The sequence below is a fragment of the Strongylocentrotus purpuratus genome, unplaced genomic scaffold (assembly GCF_000002235.5).
Source record: "Strongylocentrotus purpuratus isolate Spur 01 unplaced genomic scaffold, Spur_5.0 spur5_scaffold_6, whole genome shotgun sequence".
Taxonomy (NCBI): Eukaryota; Metazoa; Echinodermata; class Echinoidea; order Camarodonta; family Strongylocentrotidae; genus Strongylocentrotus; species Strongylocentrotus purpuratus.
The window spans coordinates 3,252,337-3,263,597 of record NW_022145612.1 but is presented as its reverse complement, the minus strand read 5'-3'; the positions used below and the strand labels follow the sequence as shown (position 1 = coordinate 3,263,597).

At 36.5% G+C, this 11,261-nt stretch overlaps 1 long non-coding RNA gene across 1 annotated transcript; it reads left to right on the top strand.

Annotated features, from left to right (window-relative positions):
* The first annotated feature begins 3,559 nt into the window (after window positions 1–3,559).
* Window positions 3,560–7,480, top strand: LOC753221. Its single transcript, XR_143570.3, has 3 exons — window positions 3,560–3,766; window positions 4,314–4,419; window positions 5,016–7,480. It is a non-coding gene; the product is annotated as an uncharacterized LOC753221 (long non-coding RNA).
* Window positions 7,481–11,261: the final 3,781 nt, after the last annotated feature.

Genomic DNA, 11,261 nt, shown 5'->3' with positions numbered 1-11,261 from the left:
AGGAACAAAAATCTATAAGCTAAATATCCAGAACAAAATCGTTCATAAATTAAGGAGAATATAAAAAGAGGTTGAATTGCATAAGCTCTTGCAGTCGAAGTATAGTCATTTCAGATACACTGGTAGTTGGCTTGTATAATGTACCGACGATTTAGGCATTAATTTGGACCAACCCCAGCATGGGTGTCGATACTTACGTAATACCTATTCATCAGGGGGGGGGGGGATGAATGAATAGATCATCCCCCCCCCTGATGAATAGGTATCAGTTACGGATCGACACCCATGAACCCCAGTAGGCCGATAACCCCGAGACAGTCCATGAGACCGAAAGCCACTCGGAAACCGATACTTGTAATATATGTCTGTCTCGTGGGCATAATAAAGAGTTATTTGATTGTTGAATCATTGTTCACAATAATAAGGGCGAATCATTTTGATCTCATGGGCATGCATGGTGACAGCTCTTCAGAGGTTTACACGGTCGGTCTCGTGCATGCAGGGCTCGCCGACTTTAATGGGATGACTCGATGAGCCCGCGCGATGAGCCCGTCAATGTTGGTGACCATGAGCGATCGGGTCAAGTGGCAGGAACACGCCCCCCCCCCCCTCCGGTCCCCGGGCCGGGCGGCATTTGAACTAGAAACTGCATAAGAGAAACCGCGGATAAGGGGAGGAACGGAAGAAAATTCGTGCACCTCGGATTGTTTCGTGAAAAACAGTCAAAAGCAAATATTTATTTTTTTAAAAAAAGGGGGGGGGTATTTAAATGGGTTTATAAATGAAAAATTGCTAAAGCTCTATCGCTTTGAACCCTCGCTAATACTACTTCAGGATGTATAAATCTGTGATTTTAATGAAGAAAACACTAGTTGCAGTGAATATAGTAATTGAAGGTTCCAACATTCAAAAAGATGCACTAATTACGGTGGTCGCTTGAGCTAAATTCCCAGAATATGTATTCATCCCGTTTGGCATTGTTCCTCGAATATAAATGTAATGAGAAAGGAAAGCGTTCAAAGGTAAAAATGTGACACCTCTCACACCTGATAAGGGGCACTACCAGACATGAAAAAAGACACTTATGAGAACGGAAAGGGGCACTTATTACAAAGGAGAATTAGGGGCAATTATCAGAATTAAAATTACACTAATTAGGAAGGATAAGGGGGCACGTGTCAGAATAAGAGGGACACTTATCATGTATGAAAAGGGGGCACTTGTTACAAAGTTAAAAGAGGCATCTCTCAAATTGGATTAAGGGCACTCACCAGAGATGAAAAGGGGCACTTATCAAAATATAAGGGACACCTCTCAGATTTGAAAAGAGGCAATTATAACTTTAGAGGTGAATGGGCACTTATCAGAGGTGGTAAGGGGCACTTCTTGTACCTGAAAATAGGCACTCACCTGAAATGACTAGGGGCACTTATTAAAAAGGAAAATTGGCACTTGTCGTAAGAAAAGAGGTACCTATTAGATTTTAATAGAGGTATTTATCAGAGGTGTGAAAAGGTGCATTTATGAAAAGGGGAGGTGGCTCTTATTTAAAAAAGGGCATTAATCAATTTTTTTTTTTTTGGGGGGGGGGGGCTCAACGGGGGAGGGGGAGTAAACACTCCTTTCTTTTTTCTCAACACCCACCCCCCCTCCCTTTGAGCAAACAAACACACATTTTTTAAACTTTTTTTTGCAGGGCAGGGGGGAGGGGCATTTTCATTTTTTAAAGGTCATATTAACATTACCATAAATATAAACCAACTTACTATACTTTCAAAAGAGGTTTATCACATAATATTTGTAATATTCTTTTTCTTAATTAGGGCTTGTTTGGATTTCTCGCCTTCTAACCTATTTGTATATATATATATATATGTTATATATATGTATGTGTGTATGTTTTATTTAACTTTGTATGTAAATCATGTTAATAATAATAATAATGTATGTTTCTTTGTTAAATTGTGATTGCTTTTTATATGCACGGCCATGGCTGAAATATGCCACCGTGCTAAAATAAAATAAACAAACAAACCATCTTTTTTTAAAACCTGTTTTTGCCAGGAGCGGCCCGTCGCACACCCCCCCCCCCCCTGGATCCGCCCCTGTGGGGACCGACATTTGCCGTCACCATCGACTCGGGACCAGAAACGGATCCAGGGGCAAACAAAATATATAAGGAATGTGTGGCTTGTCAGTATTGACCCAAACTGACACCATGGCAAAAGTGGCTGGGTCTATCAAAATGTGCGTGAACATGAAAACTTTATTTTCCTTCTTTCAAGTTCTTCATTTTTCCTCTTTTCTGGGGTATTTTTCTGTAGTTTTCTTTTACCTTAACTTAATTACCTTAACTTATACAAAATGAGAGATATAACACGTGTCGTAAAGCAGTGGCGGATCCAGGGAAAATCCAAGGAAAAAAATCATGTAAAATCACGTGATTTTTACTTTTTTGGGGGGTTGGGCCCCCCCCCCCCCTGGCGCTCAAGGGGGGGGGGTGCAAATTGAAATTTTTTTGAGGATCAAAAAAAAAAAAATGTGCTCACTACCCCCCCCCACTGAGCGAATTTTTGGCCGGCGCGTTGTTCAAATTTTCGGGAGCAAAAAAAAAAAAAAAAAAAAAAAAAATTGTGCTCTTTACCCCCCCCCCCCCCCCCCCCCCCCCCCCCCACGGAGCGACTTTTCGGCCGGCGCCTGAACAATGGCCCAAATCATTTATTCGAATGAACTAACTGCGTAAAGATCGAGGGATTAACTTAATAGCCCTGATTTGAGAACCAGAGTATATGGAAACTGATTAAATTAAAATTATTTTCATAATCATTAGTGAAATAAGATGTGAAATAAGATGCAAGAACTTCAGAAGTTCTTGCATACAATACAATTACTATGTAAAACGACACATCCCTGCAAAGAACTCTGAAAACATGAGCGATATAATATCGTCAAGATGTACACGTTAATGTGCTTAGTATACTAGAAAGCATGCATCTCAAGTTAACACATGTAATATGAAAGTTCTGAACATATTAATATAAGCAGGCGCGTACGCAGGATTTTTTTCCAAGGGGGGGGGGGGGGGGTTTTAATATTTATAAATCGGGCCGAAAATTTCGCAACGACTCAGCCAGCCGCTGAATAAGCGGGGGGGGGGGTAAGAGGACACTTTTTTTTTTTTTTTTTTTTTTTTTTAATAAAAAAAAAAATAAATAAAAAAAAAAAAAATCCAAAAGGGGGGGGGGGGGTTTTAGAGAAATTTAGGGGGGTTTACACACAAAAAATTACCAAAGGGGGGGGGGGGTTTAACCCCCCAACACCCCCCCCCCTGTGTACGCGCCTGAATATAAGTGTTAAAGGATATACGAAAACCATAGAATATATCATTATTTTCAAATCAAGCCGTGAAGGTGGTTCACATAACGGGCCTACCACTTTACGCGAGACTATTCTCGAGTATTGTGCATGGACAGTCTTGCAAAAGAGACTATGCAAACTTTACTTTGGTTGCTAAGGTGACGGAGTGGGGTTAGCATTGTTATGATCGGTCTGGTCTATCCACCTGTAAACATACACGGCCCGAAACGACATGCAACAGTGCTAGCTATAGTGCAGTATAAATTATTATTGATTTGTTTTAAGTCTTGGCCTGTACAACCGTTCCTTCCTCCATCGAGTCACAACTGTACATTATTTCTGTGTTCTGTCGTCCACGAGTTTTAGTGTGTTGACGGAACTTGAATATATATTATTATTATAAACTAAGGTAAGCAATATTTTCCACCAGGATTTGTTTCTATTAATTTATTCAGTCGTGTAACTTACTTGGTATACTTACTTCTCATGACTATTTATGCGATTATGTTCATTCTTAATACTTGACTATACTGCAAATTTGTTCAATCTTACGAACTTATTATTCTTGTGAAATGTAACGATAAATGCTGATAACAATTCTTCTGAACTCTGTCTCACTGTTACACGTAATTATCATTTCAAATTCAAATTTCTAACAAGTAACGTACATCCTGCCAATGATATTGAAAATACCGACTTGATGTAATAATATCTTAATACTAGATTTTTATTTGGCAAGTTTGATATTAGATCTCTCAAATTTATATCAACTATAAAAAACACAGTCTATAAAATTATGACATGTTCTAATTCTACCAAATGAGATGATTACATGGTGTATGTGTTGTTGTAATACCTCTGCATTGTGGTTTGTTTTACAAATAATGAGGTTCATTTATTTTGGTCATCACTATAGCTAAAGCAAGATGTCTTGTTTTTTTAAATTATTTATATAGATGCAGGAGAGGATATGAGGCTATTGAGGGCATCGTTCCCCTAAACAATACCAAGAGTCCTTTCTATTTCGACTGAGAAGAGTTTTCAGGGCAATAAAACAATATGGTAAGTGTGTTTAAAAAATATAAATCTTGGGGTAAATTTTAAATAAATTCCTCCAAAGAGGGTTATACCATCTAAACAAGGATATAATATTCATCTCTTCCTTACAGTTAAAAATAAAGTTTTCTAAATAAGTTGAATATGCTGATAGTGAATAGACACACTACAATAGAAATCAGAGTCATTTTATAATGTTGGGCTTACATTTAATTTTTTTAGATGGTCAATTGAGCCTTTTAGGGCCTATATAGTCAGAGACATCAAGGGAGGGGGAGTGGCTCCCAGTAATTTATTTTTACGCTACTTTTGTGACTAGCATGTTTGCCCCACCCCCCCCCCTTCTGACAACAATGGTGCCCCTGCACTGTATATATTAACAAACTTAGCTTTATATCATGTATTGTATTGAAATATGCAACCAAATTTTAATTTGAGTTATAAGTTCAGAGAAACTGGGACTTCAGACCTTAGCACATCATCCCTCCAAGAAAGAAAGAATGTTCTATAGATAGATTCCAGATAACATTCTTAATATGCATTTCATTTCTACCCTAAATTTTGGGGTAAAATAATTGTATTTGTTGTGATTTTCTCTTCAGGGTGGCAAGAAGGCATTCAGTCGGAGTGCCAAAGCTTTACCAAGAGGTCGGAGCAAGAGCCCCAAGAAAGGGGGTAAGAAGAAGTCTCGCTCAGCCTCACCCACAGCTAGGAAACCTGTAGACCTCATGAGTCCGGCTGCAATGTCAAACGCATACTACATCGCCCATGGGCCTGTGGACTTCCTAGAAATCAGGGGATTTGGCTGGCCAGATGCCCCCAAAGGGAAGAAAAAGAAGGGAAAGGCAAGAAGAAAAAGAAGTGAGAGTATTGTAATTTAGTAAAGATATTTAGATATGGTATGGTAAATAATTTCAAATTCCTGATTCAGAAGTAGAAGGGCCTCAAGTTAAGCTCAGTTTCCATTAAAATGAGATGGGCTGTAAACTCTTTGGTGACATGAATAAAAGTGTTATTATATATATAGTAACGCCCCAGTTTTCATTCACAAGCCAAAATATACACCAATTCTATTAATAATGAGAAGTGCTCCATGTGCTAGTTCGTACTTTGAGGCCCCAAAACATGCAATGGAAAGCAAGATACTTCTCAGAATGAGAGAGGTCTTATAAGTCATTTTTCAGCTATAGAATTAAAATGATGGGATTAATTTAAATTAGTCAGGAATTGTTCAGCAATTGGACATAACTAAACATTCTTCAACCAATGTCTTGCATAAGAGACAACATTTCTGAGAAATCTGGGAAATTAGCTTTACACAAAGCTCTAAAACTTTAAACACTGTTGAGCTCTGATTTATGCGAAGGGCCCTTCTTATTCTCAACCAACGATATGTTTCACAAAATTTCTCAGTCTAATAGCTGGAAGTTTACTGGACTGACAGCATTATATTTTGAAAGCTTATATCACTGTACTGGCAACCAAGCTACGGTAAATTACTGTTATTTTTTATTTGTATAATTATCATTCAATGAAAATGTAACTTGAGGGCAGTACTTATGTTAATTTTAATTACAATGGCATATAATATTATAAGTAGATATACTCAGTTTATGTAGCTTGTATTCATTTGAATTCTCTTTTTAGCTTAAAGTCTTGTAGTTTTATAAAGAAACTTCATTGTAGAGAGAGGAGGAGCTAAAAGAATATGCAATGGGCATAGTAAACCTCTTGCCTAATATGAATATGTGTGCATTATCATTGTGAGATGATCAAAGCTTTGCAATGTTTAATTCACATTCTACTGCTTTCTTAAAATATTTTGTCACATGAATGCCTATATTAGAACTTCAGCAAATATTCTATTTTTAAATGAACATTAGTTTCTCTTGAGATTACCAATAGATACTAGTGCTGTATTTCTATTGCAAAAAAACATTCAAAAATATTTTAATTTTCAGCCTATATCGTTTGTCCAACAAGAGATTATTACTTAGTACGATATTTACATGTATGACCTATCTTTTTGTTTCTTTTCCATATTTTGGTTGTGCTATCTCAGGGGATATATCATTTATGGCTCATTTAACAATACATTCAATTAATAGGGGTATAGCATGCAGCTTAAGAACACTTAAATGAAGAATTTAGACATGGAATAAATACTCTTGAACCTAAACTGTAAACTACATGCTTGGAAATTAATGCTGAGAAAGACATTGGTGGATCACATGCATTATTCTTCTCATACAACTGCAGAAGAGAATTCAATTATCCGTCTTTTCATTACAAACAAACGTTTAGAAATATGTTTTTTCAATATTTTGTGTTTTTTCATGCATTATTTTTTCCATTGCCAAGTTTCAATTATCTGTACATTGCTCAAATATATAAGAATAAGATTGAAATGTATAAGTGTATTTTTAGGAAGTTTATTTCTGAAAATTTTGCCTTAAGGGCATTAGTGATCCTTTTTAGTGAGCAAAACATTAATAATGTATTGATAGTCCTATACATTTTCAGAAAATGTGCACACAGAAAAATGTGTACACAGTTACTGCACTAAAGTTTTTTAATGTTAATTTGCATACCTCCATTATTGTTTTTAAGTCGGGTACGTTCACTGGTTACATAGATCTTACGTGGATCTTAATATAGATGCTGCTTACTGATTTTGAATTCATATACTTTTATACTTTTTATACAGCAAAAATCACTAGGAATATAATGACATCTACCTTTTCATTTTGCCACACGCTTGTGCTATAAAGTGTAAGCATTTGTGATTTAAGGTTATGTGAAATTGTATTTTTTGATACTATGCCCTATACCTCCAGTCTAAACATGATTTTTCTTTACAGTTTAGTTCATTAATTTATAGAAATTATGTTTGACATATGACTGACTATTAAAGCTGCAAATTCCACGCAAGACTCGTGGATTAATATGCCAAAATCTGTGGTCTGTATAATTTTATATTCGGGCAACCAAGTGGCATAAACACAACGACTGTATTATCTGTGTGTGTACATTTATGTAATAAAATTCATGACATATGTAATCCAAACTAATATGAGTGGTCTCATACTCTGTAACGTTTCAACTTTTTAAATACGGATGGAGATTATGGCATGCAGTACCCCACCATCAGGTAGCGATGAATTAAGCTAAAAAAAGTTATGAGTTTCTCGTCCCCACCCGCCTCCTTTTGTTTACTATTTACTATACAGAAGAAGGAAAAAAAAGGCTGTTTACATGTTTCACTGTTTCTGAATAATACAAATCATTTGTTTTGGCATAAATTGCATCACTACTCAAATAGCACAATATCTGTAAATAAATATACCTTGGCTAGCCATTATTTAGCATGGTGGCCATTTTGGAAAAAATAAGAATATGACTATAGCGCTGCCTCCTCCTTTAAAAAAAAGTCCGGACGAGAAACTCCTTACTTTTGTTACTTGGCCTTAAATTATGAATTATAGGCCGATTATTTATGTTTCTTTTTCCTGTATGGGCTTACGCACATGTGTGTGTGTGTGTGTGTGTGTGTGCGAGGAGAATGTGTAATGAACTACCCCCCCCCAAAAAAAAAAAAAAAAAAAATAAATAAATAAATAAATAAATAAATAAATTAAAAAAATATTCAAAAAAATAAATAAATAGATAAATAAATGAATCTATCAATTAAAATATATATATATATATATATATATGATAATAATAATAAAATATATTAAAAAATAAATAAACAAATAAATAAATGAATCTATCAATTAATATATATATATATATATATATATGATAATAATAATAATAAAATGAATACAAAAATAAAACATACATACAACCATATGAATGAACAATACTTTCATCTAAAAATATGTCATCCACTCACACAAAAAGATAATTCGATATCAATGTTGACAACATTATACTCCAAAAGATTGTTTAGCAGTGGGCTGAACTATCTTTACTGCTAAGCAATAACTATATTATAATAAATGATGAAGTTGAATTCCCCACAAAATACAAAAAGACAAAGAAGATGCAATAAATTATAAACAATTCATTGCAATTTCCCCCGGTCCCCAAAAGGAAATATTCCACTGTAGGGCCACGCATTATGGTTCAAGGCATGGCCTTATAGAGGATTTTTTTCTTCTGTCGGGGATCTGGGCAAAATGCAATGAATTATTGATAATTCATTGCATTTTCTTTTTGTGTTGTTGTATTTGTGGGGCCGCTGGGGCGGCCCTGTACCCTAGCTCCTGTCATGATTCAGTGGCTAAGCAATGGCCTCGTTACTGCGAGGCCCATGATCAAAACCGTGTCGAGGCATTAAACCTCATTACTTTTAATAATGACTTAAGGACATGTGTCCTCTAGTTTTATTTCAATGTTGGCTCAGTGGTAAGTGGAATGATTTTTTCATTGTCAATTCTGTTGGTTGTAAATGGCAAATACTTTAATATAGGTTTTCCCGCATTTGGGCAGTCGTTTATTTTATTTTTTAATTTTTTTTTACTGTTCAAGTTCTTTGCAATCTGCATCTTTTTGAATATATTATGTTAACTTTATGTACCTTACTACCTTGAAATGGGACCTTTGCCTTATATTGACATATCTCATTCCTCTGACAAACCGTCGGAGCCTTTAGTTGAAGTAAGAGCTCGTATATACGCATACATAATTGCTATGGCAGCGGCTCGAGGAGAGTACATGAATATCTCGAATAGAAAGAAAATAAATGATGAAAATAAACATGATGAAACTTTAAAAATGAAAATGAAATTACATAATTAAAAACAGTGAAGAAAATTAAATATGACGTGAAAAAATGCGCTAAGAATGAGAACTACAGAACTTGTTTATGCTAATTTAATTAGAACTTTCAAGTGCGAAGGTGTGTGCATATAAATTAAATTGAAATTGGTATTAAAGGTAATAAAGACCAGTATTGGCAACGCCCCAATTTCAAAAAATGAAATGGAAGCTCTCATTACCAATCATGTGAAAGAATATGTTTTGACTAATACATGATGATAAAAAATTTGCCGGGAAACCGCCTACTAATTCATATATTTGGTAAACTTATTTCTCTCATGGTCTGGTGAGAGAGATAGGGTAGTCCCATATACATCTTTCTGTGTATAGTGCTTGTAACTTTACGAAGAATGGGCCAAATTTCTTATCATTTTGATGATTCCAGAACCTTGCAGATACTAGATGCTAGATGATCAACCTTTTCTGATCGATTCCACAACGTTTCTTTCACAATGCAATCGCATGACCATTACTGGTCTTTACCTTTAAGAGCGAAATTGAATAACATTGACTTCGGGTCATTGAAATGAATGGATTTCTCTCTAAATGAATGAAATACAATTTAAAAGGAACGATATAAAACGAAATTGAATGTTAAAAGAATGAAAATGAACCATGATCGAGAGCAGAAAGTTGACAAAAATCGTTCAAACTTAAACACCTCTTCATGAATTCGAATGCAACCCGGGGCAGATTAGGGCTGATCCCCCCCGCCTCCCCCCCCCCACCCCGCTTTTTTCAGCGGCTGGCTGAGTCATTGCGATTTTTTTGGGACCAAAAAAAATAATATGTGTCCTCTTACCCCCCCCCCCCCCCCCCCCCCCCCCCCCGCTTATTCAGCGGCTGGCTGAGTCGTTGCGAATTTTTCGGCCCGATTTTAAAATGTTAACCCCCGGCCCCCCCTTGAAAAATCATGCGTCCGCTACTGATTTCACCCCATGCCATTTTGTGCCCCCCCCCCCGGTAAGAAATTCCTTGATCCGCCACTGGCAACTCTGATGATATTGGGCGGTAAAACCTAATTCGAAACAAACGGGAGAGAGGAAGTGGAATCACAAGTATTTTCTAGTGGACATGGTACCACTTTTCCACCTTCCCCACCCCTACACCCCCTACACTCACTCTCCAACCCTAAGAAATTTGCCAACCACGTCAACTTTGAGTATATACATTGTGTCCCGACATGTGTATTGCGAAAGGAAAGTAGAGAATAATGGTCGAGTAACTATACAATCAAATAAGAATAATAATAATATTTAAGTTTTATATAGCGCTTATTACAATAAGCGCTTTACAAATATACTACCCTGGTCATTGGATTCAGTGCTTGCCCGCCCACATTGTGTGCACGATCTCCACTCTCTGCAGGAGCATTCCAGCCAGGCGTTACATGACGCTCAAAAACTGTTTGACCAACAATAGCGGTCGCATCCTACCGGGTACCCATGTAACACCTGGGTGGAGAGTAGCAAGTGCAGGTTAATATCTTGCCAAAGGATATTAAAGTTTTCATTTGGTGTCCTCGTGTGTTTGTAATTCAGTTTTACCGTTATGCTTTGTTGCAATTTATCAGGCGCGGATCAACGGCCCGATTTTACCGGGCCCCTAGCCCCCCCCCCAAAAAAAAAAACGGTAAAAAATAGGATACGAACGTAAATTTTACCTTTGAAAAAAAAAAAAAAAAAAATCGGGCCCCCTGACCCCCCCCCCCCAAAAAAAAATATATATATATATATATTGTCGGTCAAATTGCGCTGCCGTCGGGAAAATGAGAAAAGGGGGAGGGAAAAAACGAGACGGAAACGGAAAGAAAAGAGCAAAAGAAAATGAAAAGAAAAGAAAGAAAGGAAAAGAAAGGAAAGAAAGGAAAGAAAGGAAAGAGAAGAAATAAAGAGAAGAAAAAAAAAGAAAAAGAGGAAGGAGAGGAAAGAAAGGAAAAGAAAGAAAAGAGAAGGAAAAAAACGGAGAAAGGAAAAATGAGAGAAAAGATAAAAAGAAACGGGGATGAAAAGAGGAGGGGG